Source organism: Bubalus kerabau, chromosome 15 (genome assembly GCF_029407905.1).
Source record: "Bubalus kerabau isolate K-KA32 ecotype Philippines breed swamp buffalo chromosome 15, PCC_UOA_SB_1v2, whole genome shotgun sequence".
Lineage (NCBI taxonomy): Eukaryota > Metazoa > Chordata > Mammalia > Artiodactyla > Bovidae > Bubalus > Bubalus kerabau.
In genome coordinates, this window is record NC_073638.1 from 62,165,131 (window position 1) to 62,192,533 (window position 27,403).

The window sequence follows — 27,403 nt, forward strand, 5'->3', positions numbered from 1 at the left end:
TGGAAATCCTAACAAAAATACTAGATAGAATAAAAGTTCTCAATATCTGAACTGCTAAATGGCTGTTTGAAAGAAATGTTTAATTGAAGTGATGTGCAACATGTGTAGTGAAAATGCATGTGTTCTTATGTTCTCAAAATATGACTAGAAATATTGGGGAGTCAGAGTATAGAATTTAAATTTCACTAAAATCGTAATGCCATTAAAGCCTATTGTTTCATTTACATCCTGTCCTCCACTGAAAGATACACCTGCTGCTGCTGCTGCTGCTGCTAAGTTGCTTCAGTTGTGTCTGACTCTGTGCGACCCCATAGATGGCAGCCCACCAGGCTTCTCTGTCCCTGGGATTCTCCAGGCAAGAACACTGGAGTGGGTTGCCATTTCTTTCTCCAATGCATGAAAGTGAAAAGTGAAAGTGAAGTTGCTCAGTCCTGTCTGACTCCGTGTGATCCCATGGACTGTAGCCTATCATGCTCCTCCGTCCATGGGATTGTCCAGGCAAGAGTACTGGAGTGGGTTGCCATTTCCTTCTCCAAAAGATATACCTGTAACTGTTTAAATGATATGAGCCAAAAAAGCCCAAATTTAGTTAATTCTATCTCCTCTCTTGCCCCTCTCCGGTCTTCTTATTTCATCTCATTCATTCTAAAAACATTTATTGATCTCCTAGTATTCCTTAGGCATTAACAGTGTAAAGATGAATGAGATACATCGTCCCTGACTTTGAAGAGCTCTAGTATAAAAAATAATCAAAACCAAACATAGTGGATGAAAAGTGAAGAAGGTGTTTACTCTAGTTAACAGTGTTATACCAGTGTCAATTTCTAGGTTTTGATACTGTACTGAAGTTATATAAGATGTTATCATTGGAGTTGAGAAAGTGGAAGACAGGTACTTGCTACTATTTTTGCAACTTCCTGTGAGTTTATAATTGTTAGAAAATAAAAAGTTTTTAAAAATCCAGCATGATCAATACTAGAGCAGAGCCGATTTTTTTTTTTTTCAGGATAACTGAATAAAGAGACTGATCCTATAAAGAGAATGATGGAAGGCTTCACAAAGTAGATGACAGGAAATCTGACTCCTGATAGATGGCTAGAAAACTCCCTGGTGTCTTAGTTCCCTGTGGCTACTGTAACAAATCACTACAATCTCAGCGGTTTAAAACAACAAGAATGTCTTCTCTTATAGTTCTGGAGGACAAAAGTTTGAATTAATCTGCTGGGCTAAAGTCAAGGTGTCAAGAGTGCTGGCTTCTTCTGGAGGTTCTAGTGAAGAAACAATTTCCTTGCATCTTGTAGATACCAGAGGCTTTCTACCTTCCTTGCCTTGTGCCCTCTTCCTCAAATTGTTCCAACCTCTTCCTTTCAGCATCACATCTCCTACTTCATATTTTCTTTGCCTCCTCTTTAGAAAGACCCTTATGATTACATTCATGGTCCATGAAAATCATCTAGGATGATTTCTCCAACTCAAGATACATAGTCACAGCTGCGAATGCCCTATAGGTTAATATTGACAGCTTCCAGGGTTTAGGATCTGGGGATGTTTGGTAGCCCTTATTCAGCCTATCATGGTGGGCAAGGGCAGTATTCCATGGGGTTTATAGCTGTGGAATACAATTTTCCTGAATGAGGAATGGTTATTAGTTTACCCTGTCTGGAATACAGAGATGGGAAGTACTGGGACATATGACTAGCAGGATAGATTGGTCTATTGGTCAGCTTGGGCTGCAATAGAAGAACACCACAGACTGGAAGGTCAAAACAACAGAACTTTATTTCTCACAGTTCCAGAGGCTGGAAGTCCAAAGCAAGGCGTTGGTGGATTTGGTTTCTCCTGGCGCCTTTCTTTGTGGCTGGCAGTTGGCCATCTTCTTGCTGTGTCTTCATTTGACCTTTTCTCTGTGCATTAATATCCCTGGTGGCTCTCCCTCTTTCTTATAAGGCCAAGAATCAAATTGGATTAGAGCCCACTCATATGACCTCATTTAATCTTCATTATCTTTAGAGGTCCAATCTACAAATATAATCACATTCTAAGATACTGGGAGTTAGAACTTCAACATACAAATTTGGGGAGGATATAATTCAATCCATAACAATTGGGAACAAGTTTTGAAAAATCTTAACTGTGACCTGACCTGGCAAGTAACCTTGATCTTGAAAGTCATCATGAAGTAAAGACGGCTTTTAAGGATTGGAATGACAAAATCAGATAGATTGTTAGGCCAATAACCCTGAGAGTAGAAAGAAGAGGGAAACAGTGACTGGTAGCAGGAAGAACACTAGAAACTTGTAGTAATTAGGCAAGCTAGGTCACCAGGGCGGTGCTGGGGGAGGTGGTGTTGGCACTATGTGAAGACAAGGGCAATGGAAATATTAGGATCTTGCTTGTTTTCTCCACCACAAACTCAGGAAATCCTGAGTAAAATGTTATATTAAAGCTACCTTTTTCAGGTGCCACATAGCTGAATTTAAAATAAAGCCAGTTGCCAGAAATTAGGCAGGAAATCAGAGCCAGAGTGGTGAGAAGGGGCCGGCACTGCATGGATTTCAGATAAGATATTGTACCTATGGTCTGGGAATGGATGTTTTAAAGCCCATATGAGGGATAGGACCCATCTTTGGGTCCAAAAGGGATATGGAGTCCATTACTCCAAGGACTTCAAAACACTGTCCTGCCTACGGAAGAGGAACTAGAGAAAGTTGGATTTGGACCCCTTATTCTGGGAAGCCATAAGAAGCTTGTGACTCTCAGAATGTAGATGGAGGAGAGTAGGAGGAGTACATTTTAAGAAATGAAACTGCTGATCCTATTTTAAAAGATGTTAAAAGGTCTGAATTTCTTTTTCACATGTAACAAGGGAAAACCAAACTAAGAAGTTAACTGAAAACTTCCTCCGGGACTGTTGAGATCTTAGAGCAAAAAGGATTAAACAATGTAATATAAAAAGTGAAAAAAATTTTTGAATGAGATGACCAAGCGATATCCCAACATCAGAACTGTTGTTGTTTAGTCACTAAGTTGTTTCTGACTCTGTGACCCCGTGGACTGTAGCCCACAAGGCACTTCTGTCAATGGGGTTTCCCAGGCAAGAATACTAGAGTGGGTTGTCATTTCCTTCTCCAGGGGATCTTCCTGACCCAGGTATCGAACCTGCATCTCCTGAATTGGCAGGTAGATTCTTTACCATTGAGCCACCAGGGAAGTCCCAATATCAGAACAGCAGGAGAGAAAATGGAGGACTGTCTAGCCTCAAAGAAATAAATCAAGACAATTTTCCCAAACCAATAAGCATGAGTCAATTGTAAAGAGTCCACCAAATACTCAGAATAATGAATTTCAAACACTAGAGACCAAAGACTTTTTTTTTTTACAAGTTTCAGGAAAGAAAAAATGGAATTCATACAAATGATCAGAATAGTTTCAGGGTGTGTGTGTGTGTGTGTGAAAAACAAAAAATCCTCTTCTTTTAAGATGCAAAGTCAATAAATAATGCTTAAAACTGGGAAATCAAGAAGTGACAATGTACATACATTGTTTAGAAATATAAAGTAGGATAACAAAAAAAAATCATCTGAAATCCTAGTAGAGTCTATTACTAGAGGCTATTAATCAGTTTGCTTCTTCCTTTTCACTTTTAACTAATGATGGTAACTTATATTTCATTCAAGAAAAAATGACAATTGAAAGCGGGAGTTTTAGTTCAAATCCTAGTTTTGCCACTCTCTGAGTGAACTCTCTGTACATGTCCAACTCTTTGTGACCCCATGGACTGTAGCCTGCCAGGCTCCTCTCTCCATGGGATTTTTCAGGCAAGAATACTGGAGTGGGTGGCCATTTCCTAACCCTGGGATTGAACTTGAGTCTCCTGCATCTCTTGCATTGGCAGGTGGATTCTTTATCACTGCACCACGTGGGAAGCTGAGTGAACTACTTGGGCCAGTTACTTGCTCTCCTAGGAGTCAGTTTCCTCATCTGTATAAGGAAGAAGATACTATTAACAGCGTTTGCATATGAATGAGACATTGTCTATACTTGAAGAGAAAGAAACTGAAAACCTGTCTCCCCTACATTGGAAGGTAAATTCTTAAACATGGGACCAGCAGGGAAGTCTCTCTTATGTGTTTTTTATCTGTGCATTAGATCAACCCATAAGCATACAAGTTCAGTTCACTTGCTCAGCTGTGCCCAACTCTTTGTGACCCCATGGACTGCATCACACCAGGCTTCCCTGTCCATTATCAACTCACAGAGCTTACTCAAACTCATGTCCATCTTGTTGGTGATGCCATCCAACCATCTCATCCTTGGTCTTCCCCTTCTCTTCCTCCCTTCAATATTTTCAAGCATCAGGGTCTTTTCCAATGAGTCAGTTCTTTGAATCAGGTGGCCAAATTGTTGCAGTTTCAGCTTCAGCATCAGTCCTTCCAATGAATATTCAGGACTGATTTCCTTTAGGATAGACTGGTTGGATCTACTTGCAGTCCAAGAGTATCTCAAGAGTCTTACCCAACACCACAGTTCAAAAGCATTGGTTCTTTGGCACTCAGCTTTCTTTATAGTCCAACTTTCACATCCATACATGACTACTGGAAAAACCATAGCTTTAAATAGACGGACCTTTGTTGACAAAGTAATGTCTCTGCTTTTTAATATGCTGTCTAGGTTGGTCATAGCTTTTCTTCCAAAGAGCAATCACCTTTCAATTCCATGGCTGCAGTCACCATCTGCAGTGATTTTGGAGCCCAAGAAAATAAAGTTTCTCACTGTTTTCATTGTTTCCCCATCTATTTGCCATGAAGTGATGGGACCAGATGCCATGATCTTAGTTTTCTGAATGTTGAGTTTTAAGCCAACTTTTTCACTCTCCTCTTTCACTTTCATCAAGAGCCTCTTTAGTTCTTTGCTTCTGCCATAAGGGTGGTGTCATCTGCATATCTGAGGTTTTTGATATTTCTCCCAGCAGTCTTGATTCCAGCTTGTGCTTCATCCAGCCTGGCATTTTGTATGATATACTCTGCATATAAGTTAAATTAGCAAGGTGACAGTATACAGCCTTGACATACTCCTTTTCTGATTTGGAACCAGTCTATTGTTCCAAGTCCAGCTCCAACTGTTGCTTCCTGACCTGCATACAGGTTTCTCAAGAGGCAGGTTAGGTGGTCTGCTTTTCTATCACTTTCAGAATTTTCCACAGTTTGTTGTGATCCACACAGTCAAAGGCTTTGGCATATTCAATAAAGCAGAAGTAGATGTTTTTCTGGAACTCTCTTGCTTTTTTGATGATCCATTGGATGTAGGCAATTTGATCTCTGGTTCCTCCGCTTTTTCTAAATCCAGCTTGAACATCTGGAAATTCATGGTTCATGTACTGTTGAAGCCTGGCTTGGAGAATTTTGAGCATTACTTTGGTAGCGAGTAAAATGAGTGCAATTGTGTGGTAGTTTGAACATTCTTTGTCATTGCCTTTCTTTGGGATTGAAATGAAAACTGACCTTTTCCAGTCACGTGGCCACTGTTGAGTTTTCCAAATTTGCTGACTACTGAGTGCAGCACTTTCACAACATCATCGTTTAGGATTTGAAATGGCTCAACTGGAATTCCATTACCCCCACTAGCTTTGTTCTTAGTTATGCTTCCTAAGACCCACTTGACTTTGCATTCCAGGATGTCTGGCTCTAGGTGAATGATCACACCATCATAGTTATCTGGGTCATTAAGATCTTTTTTGTATAGTTCTTTGTCAGTTCTTCTATGTATTCTTGCCAGCTCTTCTTAATATCTTCTGCTTCTGTTAGGTCCATACCATTTCTGTCCTTAATTGTGCCCATCTTTGCATGAAATGTACCTTGATATCTCTAATTTTCTTAAAGAGATCTCTAGTCTTTTCCATTCTATTGTTTTCCTCTATTTCTTTGAATTGATCACTGAGGAAGGCTTTCTTATCTCTCCTTGCTATTCTTTGAAACTCTGCATTCAAATGGGTATATCTTTCCTTTTCTTCTTTGCTTTTAGCTTCTCTTCTTTTCTCAGCTATTTGTAAGTCCTTATCAGACAACCATTTTGCCTTTTTGCATTTTTTTTTCCTTTGGGATGGTTTTGATCAGAGCCTCTTGAACAATGTCAGAACCTCTGTCCATAGTTCTTCAGGCACTCTGTGAGATCTAATCTTTTAAATCTATTTGTCACTTCTACTGTATAACTGTAAGGGATTTGATTTAGGTCATACCTGAATGGTCTAGTAATTTTCCCTACTTTCTTCAATTTCAGTCTGATTTTGGCAATAAGGAGTTCATGATCTGAGCCACAATCAGCTCCTGGTCTTTTTTTTTGCTGGCTGTATAGAGCTTCTCCATCTGTGGCTGCAAAGAATATAATAAATCTGATTTCGGTATTGACCATCTGGTGATGTCCTTGGGTAGAATCTTCTCTTGTGTTGCTGGAAGAGGGTGTTTGCTATGACCAGTGCGTTCTCTTGGCAAAACCTCCTAGTTTTTGACCTGCTTCATTTTGTACTCCAAAGCTAAATTTGCCTGTTACTCCAGGTATCTCTTGACTTCCTACTTTTGCATTCCAGTCCCCTATAATGAAAAGGCATCTTTTTTGGGTGTTAGTTTTAGAAGGCCTTGTAGGTCTTCATAGAACCATTCAACTTCAGCTTCTTCAGCATTACTGGCTGGGGCATAGAGTTGGATTATTGTGATATTGAATGGTTTGCCTTGGAAATGAACAGAGATCATTCTGTCACTTTTGAGATTGCATCCAAGTACTGCAAGTACTCCATAATTTGGCCTCAGGTTAAACAACAGGGAGGGAACACAGCCCCACCCATCAACAGAAAATTGGATTAAAGATTTACCGAGTATGGCTCTGCCCATCAGACAAGACCTGGTTTCCCCCTCTGTCAGTCTCTCCCATCAGGAAGCTTCCATATGCCTCTTATCTTTCTCCATCAGAGGGCAGATAGAATGAAATCCACAATCACAGAAAACTAACCAAACTGATCACATGGACCACAGCCTTGTCTAATTCAATGAAACTATGAGCCATGCCATGTAGGGCCACCCAAGATGGATGAGTCATGGTGGATAGTTCTGACAAAACGTGGCCCACTGGAGAAGGGAATGGCAAACCTCTTTAGTATTCTTGTCTTGAGAACCCCACAAATAGCATGAAAAGGCAAAAAGATAGGACACTGAAAGATGAACTCCCCAGGTTGGTAGGTGCCCAATATGCTATGGGGGATCAGTGGAGAAATAACTCCAGAAAGAGTGAAGAAACAAAGTCAAAGCAAAAACAACACCCACCTGTGGATGTGACTGGTGATGGAAGTAAAGTCCGATGCTGTAAAGAGCAATATTGCATAGGAACCTGGAATGTTAGGTCCATGAATCAAGGCAAATTGTAAGAGGTCAAACAGGAGATGGCAAGAGTGAACATCAATATTTTAGGAATCAGTGAACTAAAATGGACTGGAATGGGTGAATTTAACTCAGATGACCATTATATCTACTACTGTAGGCAAGAATTTCTTAGAAGAAATGGAGTACCCATCATAGTCAATAGAAGAGTCTGAAATGCAGTACTTGGATGTAATCAGCATACAAGCATCCTATAATATCTCCCATCTTCAAAATTCTCTGATATGATGGCTCTCTCCATCTACCACTCATTTCTCTGCTTCTCTCTGTAATAAATCTTCTTGAAAGAGCTGTCTGTATTTGCTTTCCTTTTCCTCACTCTTTTGAACCAATTTCAATACTTTATCTCAGAACGTTCTGGTGAAGTTCTGGCCTTCTTGTATGGAATGTTTCAGAAGCATTATCTTTCTAGGCTTCTAGAGTTTACTTGGTGTCTTAGTCTTCTTTGGCTGCCAAAATAAATATCATAGGCTAGGTGGCTTAAACAACAGAAGGTTATTTTCTCACATTTCTGGAGCTTGGGAAGTTCAAGCTCGTGGTTCATGCAGGGTTCAGTTTCTGGTGAGGGCTCTCTTCGTGGCTGGCATGCAGTTGCCTTCTCTCTGAGTCCTCACATGGCCTTTCCTGAGTGCCTGTGTGTGAAGAAAAGAGGGAGCTCTCTCTTCCTCTTCTCAATAGAGTACCCATCCTATCAGACCCCACTCTTCTGTCCTCATTTAAACTTACGTGCTCAGAGGTGCTCAGTCATGTCCAATTCTGTGCAATCCCGTTGACTATAGCCCTCCAAGCTCCTCTGTCCATAGAATTTTCCAGGAAAGAATACTGGAGTGGGTTGCCATTCCCTTCTCTAGGGATCTTCCTAACACAGGGATCGAGCTGACCTCTCGTGGGTCTCCTGCATTGGTAGGCAAATGCTTTATCATTGCGCCACCAAAAGCCCTAGCTCCAAATATGGTCATTTAAGGGATGAGGGCTTCAATCCATGAATTTGGGAGGAAACAATTCAGTCCTAAGCACTTGACTGCTAAGACAACATACTGATACTTTTCTACTCTTTCTCAGTATTTGAGTTTATACTCAAATATCACCTCTTCAAAGAGGGCTTCCCTTCCCTCACATCTAAAGTAACTTTCATTGTGTGATATCACTGTTTTCTATTCTTCAGAAGAGCAGTGGGTTTAAGAGTCTGGAATCTGGAACTGTATTCTTTGGTTGAAACCCTAGCTCCATCACTTACAAGTGTTTGTGACCTTGCCTGAGATACTTACTTCTCCACGCCTTGGTGTCCTCATCTGTAAAATGAGGATAATGATAATATCCATGTCTAGTGGGTTAAATGAGCTCGATGAGTTAAAATAGGCAAAAAGCTGAGAATATTGTCTGGTGCAATTTAATGGCTCCATAAATTGTAAACCTTCCTTTTTATTCATATATGTCTATTTTCCTCAATATAGAGAAACATAAAAACTCCAAGAGGACATGGACTTTCTGCCTTGCTCACCACAGGATCCCCAGAGCCCCAAACACTACCTGATGCATAACAGATGTTCCATATATAATTGCTGAGAGAACAAATGTGTGAACGAGTGGGTTCTTGGACGAGTTTCAAGCAGCATGGCGGATGGTGTCAAATGCTTCAGACAGCATGGCAGATGAAGACTTAAGCCATTTGTCAATCAGAAGGTCATTGGTGACTTGAGCAGTAATAACAGCCATAATTTATTGAGGCACCTTGCTAAGTGAGCTAATCTACACAATGGCCCTACAAGAAAGCCATTATTACCACCAGTTTATAGAAGACAGAGCATTACAACAGCTCTGTGGGACAGAAGCAAGACTGAAAAGGATTTAGAGATGAATAGGAATTAAAGATGCAGAGACAACTTTATTATGACTGGCAGCTTGTTTAAACACATTAGCCTATATGAGGAAAATGAATTTAACTGATCCAAGACATAATCTATCAGTCAATGTTATCAAAGAAACCAGGTACCACTGATGAAACAGGAGTGAGTAAAATATAAAATAAATCAAATTTCTCAATTTTATAAAATTTTTCCTCTTGGATCATTTTAAGGGCTATGTCAGTGATGACCTCAGTTTCATTTGTTCTTTGGATCAGAAATAATATGTAAAAATCACCATCTTGATAAGAACCTTACTGGATGAGAAAGATCTTTTCACAAATAAAATTATGGAAGAGATTCCAATTGGATTTGAAATCCAAATTAACTCAACCTGTGGCAGAATGACTTCATAAACAAGTTCCTGGAATATTTGAGAATTTCAAGCCGGCACATCTGCAAAGACTGGTATGTTCTTTAGATGGTGGATAAGGGGCTTGGAGGAAATTTTCTAGGTAGGCCCACAAAAATAAGCTTGTCCATAATCTCCAGTGATTTGAACTACATTTCTGAAAGCTGGGTCTAAGGTTTGAATGTTTATATTGATCTTTCTTGGGTAATTAAAGACATAGGTGACTGAATCGAAGAATTTGCCTTTTTCTACCTCACACTTTTCTATGTCTAGTCTGCCTGTCACTTTTCAGAAGCAGTAACAATGAAGACATTGAATAGTCACTCTGGATATGGAATATTTTAAAAGGTTTAATTTTTGTTTTAAATGGGAGGGGAGCTGAAATCCTATTGTTTGTTTTCAGGGCAATCAAGAACCATGAGTAACAATAGTGAAGCTGGATCCAGAGAAGGCAAGGTATGTATTCATCAATGTGTTCACTTCTTTATCTGTGTTCGTTTTCACAAGCTATGTCTTCCCTCAGCTCAGCCTCCCTGTTTCTGTTTTTCATCAGCTCTTTACAGTTTTCCATTTTCTTATCCTTCAGTCCTAGCTGTTTGAGAGTTGATAAAGATGCCTGCTAAGGGCTGGCAGGGGTGAATGGGTGGCTAGAAAGTCTGGTTTGCCAAAATGAGAAAACTAATTTCATGATGTATTTTTTTCACTTGGAGTAATGAAAATTAAAGCTGAAAAATATCGCTCATTATCAGTCTTTCTTTTTTTTTTTTTTTTTTTTTAATTTAAAGTGTCTGTCTGTATTGCTGGTGTGACCTTTCCTGTTCTGTCCTGTGCTAACATATGCTAACACTGCCATATGAATTTTAAGTCCTCCCCTGCCTCTGTAGCTATTTTAGCTTGGTAGTTAATTCCCAAGCTACTGCTCTAAACTGCTGCACTGTTCATCTCATCTCTGGGCAGCAAGGGGTTAACTGAGTCTCCAGCGCTTTCCGAGTTGTAAAAGGAACTGCTGAAGCTGATCAATGACCACTGTTAAGACCTGGAAACCAATTATAAACCTGAAATTTGTGATGAACAAAGCCCTGAAACACTGGGATGAAAACTACTGAATTAGTCCAGTTCATTAAAATCATTAATAGTCATGAAATGAAAACCACCAGAGTCCAAAAAGGCTTAATGCTCTATCCATATTAATTAGATGGGAGCAAATCTGAACTGAAAAGCAGCACATGCTTTGTAGAATTAGCAATTGGTCTCTACAGACTACACAGATCTCTATTAAAATTCAGTTTAATTAAAATTGATCACGTTAAGAAACTGATGTGGTTAATTAACTGAATTCCTGGACTTCTTTTCATACATTTCACAGACGCCTTGTACCCTGCTTTCCTGGGTGACACTTTGTGTTGCACAGAGCAAATCCGATTGCAAAGGTTAACTCTCTGTGTTCCTAGAGAGGATACAGACCACGGAGGAGAAGTCAGGTTGGGGGAGAGGGCTCTACACTTTGTGGAGGATGAAACCCCAAGCTAAACTCCTTTGGAAAATTTGCCCCCTTCATGATGTATAAATTAATGTGTATCTGGCAACGACAAAGAAGTTATCTCTCCCAGGCTCCCATCTCTGGAGGAGCTGAGAAGTATTGGCCCAAATTATGAGGGTCATTGTAACATCAAAGGTAGGACAATGCAGAGCTGGCAACGTGCCGCTGTGTAGCTAAAGAGATGGTACACTAGTCTTGCTGCAAGCATCTTTTATCTTGCCCTACGCAGCTTCTCACTCTGTTCAGAATCAGTCACTGTGTGGTTTTCCATCTGCAGAATGGGGATGATGGCATTTCTAGATTTCATCAGGGTGTTGTGGGCTGTCCTGGCCACAGCTACTCCCCTTGGAGTCCACCAAGCATACTGCTGCCAACAGAGCCTTCCCCAAACTGCTGTTAATTATGTCATGATCTGCTCAAGACTCTCTGAGAACTAATGTACTGCCAACAGGAGAAATTCCAGACTCTGTAGATTTGAATTCAGAGCTCTCCATCATCCGTTCTGACATAGCCTTATCTTCCTCACCTCTTGGCTTCCTATGAAATATACTCCCTTCTTCTGACCAAACTGGCCAATTTATAAACTGACTTTCTCATTTTCCCTCCAGCCTCCACTCCCTTTTCCTCTTAAAAATCTATTGTTATCCAGCCCACCCTTCAGGGTTCAACTTGAACCCCACCTCCGTGAAGTCTTTCTGCCATCACCCTACCAAAAGGGATCTATCCTTCCCCTGTTCTCCCATAACAGGTATTATCTCAGCTGCCTGTTTGGCACTTCTTCTCGAGAGTCTGAAATAGCTACTCATGTGTACATATCAGCTCCTAAAGATTTTAAATTCTTGGCAGGTAGAGGTCATCTCTCATATTTCACTGAAAGGTCGTAGGCCTTGGACATAATGTGTGGTTCACAAATGTTTGTTAATAATGAAGATGAGGATCATCCTTTGATAGTTCCTGGAGATTTTTCTCAGAGAGAAAAGCTTGACCTTTATCTTATAATGAAGTGATAGAAATATTTGAATGTGATATGCTAGTAACAATAATAATGATAGATGATATTATTCAACTCATATGTAAACTATTGGGCTAAGGACTTAACATTTTACAAATAAATCATCCCTCTCCTCTGATTTGTTGCCAGGGTTGCAAGTGCTTTTCTGAGCATTCTCTTGATTTCTTTTTCTTCTAGAAAAAGAAATTGTGTCTTGCATGTCATTTCTGATCTTATATATGTTTGCTTTTTTTTTTTTTTAAATTGGGCTTTCTGGCTTAGAAAATCACTTAGATCTTATCAAAGAATCAGCTTTTGGATATGTGTTCTTTGTTTTTGTCATTTAATCAATTTTAGCTTTGTCTTTATTAATTTCAATTGCTGTTTTTTGGTAAATTTTCTGATAACTTTTTCTAATAGTATGTTAAAAAATTCCTAGTAAATATCCAGTTTTTTTTCCACTCTTTCCCCATTTTAGCCTTTCTTCTTTGATGATAAAGGCATTGGAAGCCATGCATTTTCCTCTAAATACGAACTTTATTATGGTCCTTAAATCTGATGTAGTATTTTCACCTTCATCCCCTTCCAGACCATTTGTAATTTCATATTTGATTTTTTTGTAATCCAAGGTATTTTGTTAATTTTCATTTCAATCTACTTTTAAAAATCACTGATTCCTTACTTGGGGCTTCTCTGGTAGCTCATTTGTAAAGAATCTGCCTGCAATGCAGGACACATGGGTTCAATCCCTGGGTCAGGAAGATCCCCTGGAGGAGGAAATGGCAACCCACTCCAGTTTTCGTGCCAAGAAAATCCCATGGACTGAGGAGCCTGGTGTGCTACTGTCCATGGCGTCACGAAGAGTGGGACACGACTGAAGTGACTAAGCAGTGGCAGCATTCCTGCCTTTATAATAGTCAAACCATAGAGCGTGTCCTGGACAGCTTCTTTCTGAAAGTCACTCAGTCATGTCTGATTCTTTGCAACCCCATGGACCATACAGTCCATGGAATTCTCCAGGCCAGAATACTGCAGTGGGTAACAGATCCCTTCTCCAGCGAATCTTCCCAACCCAGGAATTGAACTGGGGTCTCCTGCATTGCAGGCAGATTCTTTACCAGCTGAGCTCCCAGGGAAGCCTATCTATCTATCTCGATAGAATGTTTATAAGAATTAATTAGACTTGGCTAAAGAAACTGTGGGGCTTCCCAGGGAGCTCAGCTGGTAATGAATCCACCTGCAATGCAGGAGCCCCCAGTTCAATTCCTGGGTCAGGAAGATCCTGTGGAGAAGAGATAGGCTGCCCATTCCAGTATTCTTGGGCTTTCCTGGTGACTCAGAGAGTAAAGAATCCACCTGCAATGGGGGAGACCTGGTTTTGGTTGGGAAGATCCCCTGCAGAAGGGAATGGCTACCCACTCCAGTATTCTGGCCTGGAGAATTCCATGGACAGAGGACCCTGGCAGGCTAGAGTCCTTGGGGTCGCAAAGAGTTGGATACTTAAAAAGTCATAAAATTGTATTATTCAGTTTTTTTGTGTGTGTCCTCATTTTTGGTCTAACACAACTGTCTAATTCTGAAATAGGAAGATTAAAGGGTACCACTTTATTTATGTTTTAATCAAATTTTTATGGTTTTTTATGCAGTTTTGCTTTATATTAAGTTGCTATATATTCGGATGTATGAAGGCATATGATGGGTATATCTTATTCTGTCTAGGGTTTTTTACCTAAATTTATAATCTAATTGTAATAGTCACTGTTTTTTCTTATTGTTTGCCTTTGCCTGTTCCTTTACTCTCAAGTTTCTTTTCATTTTGTTTTTGTGTGTATGTTTTGTCGTAGTTTTCTCTAAAATATTTTTGTGTATAGGCTCTTCTTTTAAAAATACCCTACATCTTACTATCAAAGACTTTTCAAAATATACACTATATCTTGTTATAAAACTTATTTAAGGCAAGTAACAAAACTACATGGACAGTAGAAAAAGAAAATATCTGGGAAAATAAGTGCCCAAAAGAGAAAGAAAGTTCAGAGCCAAAATTTTTGCTAAATTCTAAAATGCAAAGTTTATGGTACTTTTTTTATTAATTGTTGATTAATTAATTATTTGCCTCCACCTTATTTTTAAAAATTTTATTGTCCTTTGTATTTCAACCATTGTAAAGATGCTTTCATTCAATTTATAAATTATATTTTTAGTTCAAAAAGTCATGATTTCTAGATCTACAGTTTCTTTTGAGGCTGAAACTGAATCTCCTAAGCATTTGTATTATTTTTGTTTTATTATTTTAGTAACTGCCTTCCATTTCATAGCTCTCTTTAGCTAAGGACCACATTTTCTGGGTATCCTGAGTGTTCCTCCTGTCTATGGATGTTAGGGCTCTTTACAGAATTATAGTTTTCTTTGCCTAATCAGAAGGCTTGGGGATCATGTGGTACTCATTTCTGTGACTGGTGAATCACGGAGATGTCTCTGCCTGGGTGGCTAGTCCAGTAACAGCTGGCAGGTATCAGTTCCTAGGTGAGGCTCCCAGGGAACAAGAAAGGGAAATTCTCCCTGGAATACTTTGGGGGAGTCCACTACTAGTCCCCTTGGAGTGCCATAGATTTCTGACGGCTATGTTCGCTCCAGGATCATAGATGTGCTGATTTTTCCTCCAGAATTCTCCATAGTTCCAGGCTCTGCCCAAGGCCAGAAGAAAATGCCTGGCCCCAGCATTCTCTGTCTGGATCTACAGAGCCAAAGCCACACTCCTGCCCGATAGACTCTGCCTGCTAGATGGACTTGTGGGAGGAGGCCTGCTGGTTAGATAGCAACTGAGATTAGTGAACAGCTGGGACACATTCAGGGTGCCATGTTCCCAGCCTTCCTGTAAATATATTTTAAATGTGAAATATAAAACCCATACAGAAATGTGCATAAATCATAAATGTCAGTGTAATAAATGATTATAAAATGAACTCTTGTATAAGTACTTCCAAAGTCAATAAATAGGATATTGCCAGCAACTCAGACGACCTCTTTGTCTTCCTTCTTTAGCACAATACCCTCTCTGCCACTCTCTATATAAATCACTATCCTGTCTTTTATGGTAATCAATTTTCTTGCCTATCTAAAAAATAGTCATATATATGTATATGGTCTGTTTCTCTGGAGAACTTTGACTAATTTAACACACAGCCTTTCCTCTTAGCCTAGAAAGAGAGGGCTCTAGTGTCTCTTCCTCTTCTTATAAGGGCACCAGCCTTATGGGGTTAAGACCCACACTTGTGACCTCATATAATCTTAATTACCTCCCTAAAGGTCTTACCTCCAAATATAGTCATGCTGAAGGTCAGAGCTTCAACATATGACTGGGAGGTGAGTATACAATTGCATGATGGCAGTTCTACATAAATATTCTCAATATGTGCTCTGATTCACATGGACACACGTTTCTCTAGAACATATAATTAGGAACAGAATTGACTGCAAATCAGACCACATATTTTTAATATGAGATGATGCCAACCTGCCAGTGGTTGTATCAATTTACAACAACCAGTAATTTATTAGAGCTTTTATTGCTTCATATCATTTTCAACAGGTTGAATTGTCAGATTTTAAAAAATATATATATTTACCAATGTGCTGGGTATGTAATGTTATCTCATTTTTGACTTTAATTTGCATTCTTCTGATTCAGGGTTAAAAGTGAAAGTGTTAGTTGCCCAGTCGTGTCTGACTCTTTTCAATCCCATGGACTATATAGCCCACCAGACTCCTCTGTCCTTTGAATTGTCCAGGCAAGAATACTGGAGTTGGGTAGCCATTCCCTTCTCCACGGGATCTTCCCAACCTGGGGATCAAACCCACGTCTCCTTCATCTCCTGCACTGGCAGGCAGATTCTCTACTGCTGAGCCACCTAGTGATTCTCAAAGTGAGACTTCAGACCAGCAGGATCAGCTCCATTTGGACATTTGTTAGAAAAGCAAACTCTCAGACCCCTCCCTCTCCAAGAAATACTGAATCAGAAATTCCAAAGGTGGGGCCCAGAAGGGTGTTTTCCCAAGCCTACGAGGTGATTCTGATGCATGTGCAAGTTGCAGGACCACTGTTTCAGAGCAGAGACCGAAAACCAAAACCTCTAAATATTTTAGGCTTTGCAGCCAATGAGGTCTCTGTCATTGCAATGGTAGCAAAAATGTAACAGGAGGTGCACACAAACAAGTGACCATGATTGGGCTCCAATGAAACTTTATTTACACAATAGGTGTTGGACTTGGCCATATCCGTTGGCTCATATTTGCTAATGAACTGAACTGAACTGAACCCTAAAACAAAGACTTTTAAATTTGACTGTATACCTGAATCACTTGGGGGAGGGTCATAAATCTTGATACCAGACCATGCCCCATATCAATTAAAGCAGCATCTTTGTGAGTGGGGTAAGAAATCAACACCTCGAGAAACTCCATGTGTAAGGATGAGAACCGAACACTACAGAGTGAAACGCACATATGCCTGAATGTGTGCTCAGCTGCGTTCAGCTCTGCAACCCCACTGGACTGTAGCTCGCCAGGCTCCTCTGTCTATGGGATTTTCCATCCTAGAGTACTGGAGTGGGTTGCCATTTCCTACTCCAGGGGATCTTCCTGACTCAGGAGTCGAACCTGCGTCTCCTGTGTCGGCAGGAAGATTTTTTACCACTGAGCCACCTGGGAAGCCCATAGGACAGACATTTATAGATAGTCCTAGAAGGAGGGTGTGAGAGGATCCTGGGAGATTAAGTATAAAGGATGGCTGGAAGCCTGAAAGTGAAACCTTTCAAATTGGGATATTCCCCACACACCACAATCACACAGAGATTTTACTATCCATATAGGTCGGGGTGCGTATTTTCATTCTTTTCTTAACCATGTGTTACTGCATTTACACCACAATATTAAAAATGAGAAACGTCTGAATAAGGGACAGGCCAAATGGCTTTTAATTCCCCAACAGCAAAACCCTGTTAATACCTTGCCCTGTGTCAGCAAAATCATTGTGGTTCAAGTGAATATAAAACACTTCCATTCAATCTTCTCCCTCCTCCCTAAGGCAAATGCTTTCTTATCGTGGAGAAACAGTACTCCTCAAACTGTCAGACCACATCAGGGGAGTTGAACAAGAATTATAAAGCCAGGCCAAATCAAGGCATCAGCTGAGAAGGTAAAATTCATCTGCAGGTGAGCTTTCTTTTAGCCACTTCTTTCACCAGAGCCTCCCTGATGCTGCTCTGTAAATGCCAGGACAGAGGAGGCCAAGATGTTTGCAGGAAAATGAATTAAATTTCTTTGGGAGCAGTTGTCACTGGATAACTCAAGTGGAAAGAAAAAACAAAAAAACATCAGCTGAAAAGATCTGCAGTCGTCCATAGATCCAGGTCTTTGTAACAGGAGCTGTGGACAGTCTCTTCCTAGCACTGCCTTCTGCGTGAATAAGCTGGCTTTCCTGGTGGCTCAGATAGTGAAGAATCTGCCTTTAGTGCGGGAGACCTAGCTTCAATCTCTGGGTTGGGAAGATCCTGGATAAGGAAATGGCAACCCACTCCAGTATTCTTGCCTGAGGAATCCCATCAACAGAGGAGCCTGGCAGGCTACAGTCCATGGGGTCGCAAAGAGTTGGACACGACTGTGTGACCACCACTTCACTTCACTTAACTTTCTGCCCCAGAGTTACTTCATCTAAGATGCCAGTTTCAGGAAAAGACCATCTGATTAGCCAAGCTTGGGTCACGGGACCTTAACGAACAGTCTCACCTTGAATGATGGTTCCCCAAAGTCCAACTGGGATTCTTTCACCACAAGAAGAAATGCTAGGAAGGCAAAACAACAGGTGTCCACCACAGAAGGAAAGAATCGGTATTTTTCAACACCGCATCTAAGTGCAGTATTTAAATTTAGCAGTCTGTCTGCGTGTCCACATATTGACTATGAATCTGGGTGCACCATCTCTTGCAATTCCAATAGGAAATTGCCCATTGAGCTTCTGCTCCAACTCCTCGTGTTGCAGGGGAGGAAACTGAGGAAGATGGAATAAATTTTCCATGCCTATTCCGTTTATATTTAATGTTATTCATGAAAAGTATACAATTAAACAAGAGTCCAAGTTAAATTCTTCTAGATCATTCTGCCTGTGGTTGTAAAAGTGAGTGTTTTTAATTTCCCTGAAGACTCTGTGAATGTGTCATGGTTGCTCTTTTAAAGATGAAAAATAATAGTCTCTCACATTTGTCCAGAGGTTCTTATTAAAAGCACCTATTCCCAGGCCCCAACCTCCAGAGATTCTGATTCAATAGGTCCGAGTTAAGACCCAGGTCACTGCTTTTTTACAGAAACACCTAATACAGAGTGGTCTGTACAGAGCACCTGGAACAACCAGATGGTCTCACACACAAATTTTGCATAGGCCAAAAGGCATCATGTGTAAAGGTGGGGTGGGGGTGGGGGGAATAAGACAATAAGAAGTGCAAATGCCAACTAGGTGTGTGTCTGTCTGAGGATACTCAGATTCAGCCTTTTTTTTTTTTAACACCTTGCAAATCAAATAAATTCTATTTACAGGACAAATTCCACTCTCTCAGATGTCATAAATTGTAAGCCCTATTAGTGCTTTCATAAGAATTGTAATACTCACTGAATTTCTTTGATAAAACAACTATTATTCCCAGCTTCATGAATAAAAATTGAAGATAGAGGTGTAAAGAAACCCACTTAAGGCTAAGTTGCATCTGCTGAATACGTACACACTTCTTCTAATTCTTCAATTTAGGTACTTTGCAATATACCTAAGTAATGCACGCTTCCCCTTATTTTTCAAAACTCTTCTCTGTGATGTAGTTTGCATAAACAACATTCCTTTCAAATGTGATTATGTCTATCCAATCATAAACAGCGCAGAGAGAAAAAAAAAGCCTAGCTATAATTTTTTAAATATGTGAAAAGTATGTGAAACACACAGAATCTTTAGGATTTTAGATCATGATGAAAAACTTGGCACATCATTATTTGAAATTACTACATGCTCTTTAAGATTGACCCAGTTTTCATCATTTTATCCAATAAAGTTAATATATGTTATTTTTATATCACAGTTGGATGATTTAGAAACACAAAATATGTTTGGAACAGATTCAAAATTCCTTCATAAAAGACAAAGTCTCCACAACAGAAAATAAATATAATTATTTATCTTGGCCAAAGACTCCAAATTGTGCAATGACAGAGATTTAAAAAGCACTTTTCAAATAAGGTGGTCATTTGATGTCAAGCTTTGAAAATGCTGGGTTGAGTTCCTCTCACAGTAATTGGAAATTCCGGACATATCTAACTCAACACTTCAAACCACTGCAGTATTCCTATAAGATGGAGTTGGAGAAAAGAATTAGGACTAGGTTAGAGGTTAATTCTATAACATCAGTTTTTTACTGAACAAAGCTTGGTTCAGGGAACATTCTTTGACCTACCTTACCTTAAATCTTGGAGATAATGAACCAAGTTATAACAAGGTTTTGTAGTATATAGAAGATCTTTTGTGGACATTAGAGTTGATCAAAGGAACAAAGAGAAATAAAACCCCTTGGGTTATAAGGAAACATATACTTGTACTTTTAGTTGGATAATGTTAGGATTAAATAAATACAAAATTATTTTTAAAAAAATTTGAAGTAAAGTTTTACAGCAAACAAGAGAAATAAGTTACTATCTATAATATGTAAAGAGTGCTTAAAAATCAATATCAAACCAATCAACTAGAGAGATGGTAAAAAGATATTGATAATTTACAAAAGAAGAAACCAAATGATCAATACATGTATAAAAAGGTCTTACTTTTACTAGAAATGAAACAAATTCACATTGAAACCAAAATAAGATAAGAAATATCACCTATCAAGTTGGTAAATATTGTTTAAAAGATACTTGAAGGAGGAAAATGTGCAGTGAAGCAGGAATTATGAAATAATTTACCTAGAAATAAAATTTGGTACAATAATTTTGGACAGAAATTTTACAAGTTATATCAAGATTGTAGACTTTTCCTTACCTGTAAGAATGTATTATAAATCAAACATTAGAAGTACAGGCCAATAATAATTTATAATAATGCTTATTAAATTGTTTTTATAATTGGAAGCACCATAAATATCCAATAGATTAGTTAAATAATCCAAGATGTACCAATATGTTGAAATATTATATATTTATTTCAACAATAAGATTTTCAAAGAATATTAAAAATCTGGCAAAATTCCAATCAAAAAGGAAGGATACAAAATGGTACATAGACTAGCATCTTAATTTTGTTTAAAATGTGTATTCTGCATTAATGTCCTCAGGCCGCCATAACAGAATATAGGCTTGTGACCTGAATAACAAAACATTTATTTACTCACAGTTCTGGAGGCTGGACGTTTAAGTTCAAAGGGCCATTGGGATTGTTTTCTGCTGAGCATCTCTTCCTGGCTTGCAGAAAGCCACCTTCTTGCTGTGTACTCACATGGCCTTTGCTCATGCATGCATGCTCCTGGTGTCTTTTTCTCTTCCTAAAGACACCAGTCCTACTGGATTAAGGCCCCACCCCTGTGATTTCATTTAACCCCACACCATCAAGCAACTCTTCTACATCAACTGGATGTGGTACAATTCAACCTAATTCTGACACCATTTACCTGCAAATAGCATTTGACTCATAGGTTGAGGGCTCACCCATCTTCAATCACAAGTTCCATGTTGTTACCTGTACTTCTGATCAACTGGCTAAAAATCAGAAGTTCCCATGATCCCCTTCTTGGATTGAATTAATTTGCTAGAGCAGCTCACGAGCTCGGGAAATGAGTTTACTTGTGAATCAAAAGTCAGATGAAGAGATACATGTACAAGGTCCTAAACAAAGGAGCTTCTCGCCTTGTGAAGTTCGGGGCCAGGCATTATGGCATGTGGAAGCATTCTGGTTCACCAACCTGGAAGCTTTAGGTACCCTCTTTTTGGATTTTTATGGAGGCTTAATTTACATAGGCATTCCTGATTAATCTATTGGCCAATGGTGATTGATTCAATCTGCAGGCCCCTTTCCCCTCCCCTGAAGTCAGGGGGGTGGTACTGAAAGTTTCAACATTTCATTCCAGGTTTTCCCCACTAGCAGCCATCCCCCATCCAAAACTCACTTAACTAACACAATGAGAGATACATTCGTCCCTCTCAACACTTGGGAAATTCGAAGGGTTTTAGGAGATCTGTGCCATAAATGGATCTATATATATTTCTTATTAGGGCTTCCCTGGTGGCTCAGTTGGTAAAGAATCCACCTGCAATGCAGGAGACCCAGGTTCGATTACTGGGTCAGAAATTTCCCCTGGAGAAGGGAATGGCTACCCACTTGAGTATTCTTGCCTGGAGAATTCCATGGACAGAGGAGCCTGGTGCCTACCGTCCATGGGGTCATAGAGGGTCAGACACAATTGAGTAACTAAACACTTTAACATTTCTTATTATATATTTTTAATTATGTTTCTTATTATAAATCACAACATCACAATTCACTATGAGAATATATAAACATGTTGTTTCCCATCAAAATCTTATCCTGCATTTTTTAGCCAGTGTATTGATGATTCTTTGTTGTATCAATTAGTACTATGCTGCTGCTGCTAAGTCACTTCAGTCGTGTCCAACTCTGTGCGACCCCATAGACGACAGCCCACCAGGCTCCCCCATCCGTGGGATTCTCCAGGCAAGAACACTGGAGTGGGTTGCCACCTCCTTCTCCAATGCATGAAAGTGAAAAGTGAAAGTGAAGTCGCTCAGTCGTGTCCGACCCTCAGCGACTCCATGGACTGCAACCTTCCAGGCTCCTCCATACATGGGATTTTCTAGGCAAGAGTACTGGAGTGGGGAGCCATTGCCTTCTCCAAATTAGTACTATGATGGTTGCCAAATGGTGATTTTTAGAATTTCATTATTCATTCCAAATTGATTAGTTGGCATTCTATCATAAGGAAGAGCTTTTCCTTTTTCCCTGTTTATGTACTTATTAATTTGTATCAGAAGAGATTCATAGATTCTTATCTTATTCAATAGTATCTAAAATAGTTTCTAATCTGTTATTATTTTGATGTTCAAATGACCCCCGTGTCTCTGCCTTTTTATATTTTCCTTTGTCCTTCTGCTTCACTCTCCTCTTTTTCTTAGTCTCTTCTCTAGTCACATATTTCTCTCTTTTTTACCCAATATCTCCTTGGTTTCTTATCCCCACCCTACCATCCCCACTTCTTTTGTTTTGGTCTTGAGCTCATTTTTCTCCTTTACTTACAGAATGGTCTCAAATGCATGGAGTTTCCCTTTCATCACAATTTTTCTCCCTCATTTCCTTGGATGTGCCCCAAGCTGCTATTTCTGCTGGAGCAAATCTGGTAGTTTCTAAAGATGGTACTTCTCTTGATCTAATCGTAAAGATGCCAACTGCAGTAAAGTGTCTCAGTATTTCCAAGGGTTTATAACTTAGCCATAAAAATTCACTTTAGGCTATAGCTTGACATATAATCTTTCAGCCCCAGAGTGAATTTCTTTAACCATTTTCCCTTTAATTCAACACCACTTGATTCAATGTAGCTTTCATCCTCTAATAATATATGTTCATGAGTTATTACTGCATCAATACAAATCATGTCCTTTGCTAAAGTAATTACTGTGGGTAAATAAGAAAAAAGATACAACATCCCTGGTTCAGGGGTTATAAGATGAAAAAAGTATTGATCTTCTGTGAAGCTTTCTGTTCTATCCATCCTTCTGCCCATAAACCCCCAACTTATGAATCCTGAAAAAGATTCTAAAGTTTAAAAATAGATAATATGTTATTTGTTAGATAATAGCTTCTCTGGGAACAGCCTGGGTCCAATTTTTGTTTCATGATCTGGCTTCAAATAAAAGGACTGAACTTGACCCAATGATTGATCAATTATTGTATTCTTTAAAGTAGGTAACTAGAATCTATAGAAGGAAAATACTTAGAAATATTTCTTGTGGGAGACTAGACAATTAGCTGAATAGCTGTGGACAAAGAAAAAGTGTTGTAGGAGAGAACGTGTTGAATTTGAAAGCAGGAGCCTGGGATTCCAGGCTTGGATCACCAACAATCTGAGTACATCACTCACTTCAGCTCCCCATTGATTCGTTTTTCCACATCTGTAAAAATAGATAGTTTGCGACACAATGACTCATAGTTCTATGGTCCTTTAGATCCATGGAAACAAGTGCTCTCCCAGATAGTTTAGGTGGATACCTAGGCTTGCATGTGTGCAAAGTCATGTCCAACTCTTTGTGACCCCATGGACTGTAGCCCACCAGGCTCCTCTGTTTATGGGATTCTCTAGGCAAGAATACTGAAATGAGTTGCCATTTCCTCCTCCAGGGAATCTTCGTGACCCAGGGATGAACCCCCATCTCTTATGTCTCCTGCATTGGCAGGTGGGTTCTTTACCACTAGCACCACCTGGGAGGCCTAGGCTTGGGAGGCATTTCTGCCAGAGCAATTGCTATAACTAATCTGGGAAAGAAAGGAAAAAGAATAAAAAGTAGGGCAATTTTGGTGGGAATAGTTATTTACTGATTTTCCTACTTACTTGTTTAAGCTCATTTAATCCATTTGATCTAAGTGGTCTCCTGTGTATATCCAATCTCAAAGGGCAGCTGGAGGTAAAAGCATCTTTGAAATTGACTGTGCATACTTTCTCTCTTTCTCGTCCTCTATTACCATATGTATAGGATGCTCTTCCTGGATAGAAGGAAAAGCATTTAGGAATTTAGGATTCTGTCTTGTAGACAGAATCATCCATTGAACCTAGCATGGTGCCTTATACTTAATAGGCACTGAAAGAATATCTAATGAGTTGAATTATGCTCAGTCTAAACAGTATCCCTTAATTCTTTGAAAGTTTCTTTGTGTTTCCTTCTCTGTTTTTTCCTCTTTAAAGCAAAAGGTAGCTTCAAGCACTATCACTGGTGTTCTTATAGCCTCACTCTGTGCTCTCTCCCTAAATAATTTTGACCTGTTTTCTAGTTTTATTTACCTCCTTAAGGCCAATGACTCCTAAATCTTTATTTCTGAGCAGACTAAACTAGAACTTCTAAGTACTTGATTTCAACCAGAGATCCACCAGCATCATAAACTCAACACGAAAATAATGGAAATGCTTGTTTTCACCAGGATACCAAGTGGTCTGTGTTGTGGTTAAGATGAATATTCCTTTTACCTAGTGTGCTGTGGGGGACACTGCCATGCCATCTTGAACTTCTCTCTCTATTGCTTTGCTTCTACTTTTCCCATCCCTGAATCTATTTAGATGGCATATCCTAGTTAAGTTGATCTCCACTTTGAGTTTTCTATATTTAAGTTCTGCCTCTGAAAAGAGCAAAGAGAACCTGGGCTGGTGATTTTAACTCTGAAATTTTAGTTCTTTCTTTATTGGCCTATGGCGAGGATTGTAGAAGATAATGCAAGTGAAGCATTTAACACAACTCCTGGCAGGTAACACACTGCATAAGCATTGCTGCTGCCTTGGCTTTTATTACACTTTCCTTTGGCCTCTGCAATCCCTTGACATTACAGCTTTACCTCCTTGGGGCATATATATTAATCTGTCCTGAGGAATTTTTAGATGCTCCTGTGATGGTTTTTTGGAGAAGGAAATGGCAACCCACTCCAGTGTTCTTGCCTGGAGAATCCCAGGGATGGGGGAGCCTGGTGGGCTGCCGTCTATGGGGTCGCACAGAGTTGGACACGACTGAAGTGACTTAGCAGCAGCGGCAGCAGCAGCAGCAGCGATGGTTTTACCCAGAATACTATAGTGAAGTGAAGTGAAGTGAAGTGAAAGTCGTTCAGTTGTGTCCAACTCTTTGCAACCCCATGGACTGTACAGTCCATGGAATTCTCCAGGCCAGAATACTGGAGTGGGTAGCCTTTTCCTTCTCCAGGGGATCTCCCCAACCCAGGGATCAAACCCAGGTCTCCTGCACTGCAGGCAGATTCTTTACCAGCTGAGCCACAAGGGAAGCCCAAGAATACTGGAATGGGTAGCCTATCCCTTCTTCAGTGGATCTTCCTGACCCAGGAATCGAAGCAGGGTCTCCTGCATAGCAGGCAGATTCTTTACCAATGAGGCTATCAGGGAAGCCCTATAAACACCTGGAAAATCTTCAGCCACACTCTCTGTGGTCAGTCGTGTGATGAACAGAGAAAACAAGTAGAGGATCATAGGTTAGGGACAAACTTCTCCTTTTGCTACATTTCAATGACCAGGATTAGTCATAGGGCCTCACTGTGAAGAGAGAATGCAAGGACTTGTCTTCTTACAGACCCAAGAGAGAAATAAAATGGGGTGGAGAATGCACAGTGCTAGCTATCCCATGAGGAGTGGTGACACGGGAAAGGGACACAAATAGTGAAAGATGGAGTTACAGATAATACCATTCTTTTTCTCTCAGATGTCTACAGTGTCACGAACTTCAGACATTCCAGACATATTTAATAGGCTTTATGTATTATTATTATTTTTTATTTATATAGATTTTTTTTACTAAATATGTTTCTTTCTAAAAATAGACTTTGTCACTGCTATAAATGGAAAACCAGTGTTTTTTCTAATTTTTATTAAAATAAATCATAACTACTAAAATAAATTCCTTGATGTCTCACCTAAAACATCATGTACATCGCTAGCAGGCATTTTACACTTGGAGAAACACTGCTTTAGTGCATGAGAAACACACTCAAATGAGCCGTGTTTATTGTCCAGCACATATAAATACATATCAATACATATCATGGAAGAAATTCAATTAGGAAAACTTCTTCTTAAAGGTGAATTTTTAAAATTCTTTCGACTTCTTTCTCCCATTTCTTCTTTTTTTTTTTTTTTTAATTTTATTTTATTTTTAAACTTTACATAACTGTATTAGATTTGCCAAATATCAAAATGAATCCGCCACAGGTATACATGTGTTCCCCATCCTGAACCCTCCTCCCTCCTCCCTCCCCATTCCATCCCTCTGGGTCGTCCCAGTGCACCAGCCCCAAGCATCCAGTATCGTGCATCGAACCTGGACTGGCAACTCATTTCATACATGATATTTACATGTTTCAATGCCATTCTCCCAAATCTTCCCACCCTCTCCCTCTCCCACAGAGTCCATAAGACTGTTCTATACATCAGTGTCTCTTTTGCTGTCTCGTACACAGGGTTATTGTTACCATCTTTCTAAATTCCATATATATGCGTTAGTATACTGTATTGGTGTTTTTCTTTCTGGCTTACTTCACTCTGTATAATAGGCTCCAGTTTCATCCACCTCATTAGAACTGATTCAAATGTATTCTTTTTAATGGCTGAATAATACTCCATTGTGTATATGTACCACAGCTTTCTTATCCATTCATCTGCTGATGGACATCTAGGTTGCTTCCATGTCCTGGCTATTATAAACAGTGCTGCGATGAACATTGGGGGTACTCGTGTCTCTTTCCCTTCTGGTTTTCTCAGTGTGTATGCCCAGCAGTGGGATTGCTGGATCATAAGGCATGTCTATTTCCAGTTTTTTAAGGAATCTCCACACTGTTCTCCATAGTGGCTGCACTAGTTTGCATTCCCACCAACAGTGTAAGAGGGTTCCCTTTTCTCCACACCCTCTCCAGCATTTATTACTTGTAGACTTTTGGATTGCAGCCATTCTGACTGGCGTGAAATGGTACCTCATAGTGGTTTTGATTTGCATTTCTCTGATAATGAGTGATGTTGAGCATCTTTTCATGTGTTTGTTAGCCATCTGTATGTCTTCTTTGGAGAAAGGTCTATTTAGTTCTTTGGCCCATTTTTTGATTGGGTCATTTATTTTTCTGGAGTTGAGCTGTAGGAGTTGCTTGTATATTCTCGAGATTAGTTGTTTGTCAGTTGCTTCATTTGCTATTATCTTCTCCCATTCTGAAGGCTGTCTTTTCACCTTGCTAATAGTTTCCTTTGATGTGCAGAAGCTTTTAAGGTTAATTAGGTCCCATTTGTTTATTTTTGCTTTTATTTCCAATATTCTGGGAGGTGGGTCATAGAGGATCCTGCTGTGATGTATGTCAGAGAGTGTTTTGCCTATGTTCTCCTCTAGGAGTTTTATAGTTTCTGG

The 27,403-nt window shown here is 39.6% G+C and overlaps 1 long non-coding RNA gene across 1 annotated transcript; it reads right to left on the reverse strand.

The window, feature by feature from the left end:
* Nucleotides 1-19,413: 19,413 nt before the first annotated feature.
* LOC129629268 (uncharacterized) lies at nucleotides 19,414-21,047 on the reverse strand. The gene is made up of 3 exons (XR_008703118.1): nucleotides 20,908-21,047; nucleotides 20,632-20,781; nucleotides 19,414-19,596 (listed from the first exon to the last, which is right to left on the reverse strand). It is a non-coding gene; the product is annotated as an uncharacterized LOC129629268 (long non-coding RNA).
* Nucleotides 21,048-27,403: the final 6,356 nt, after the last annotated feature.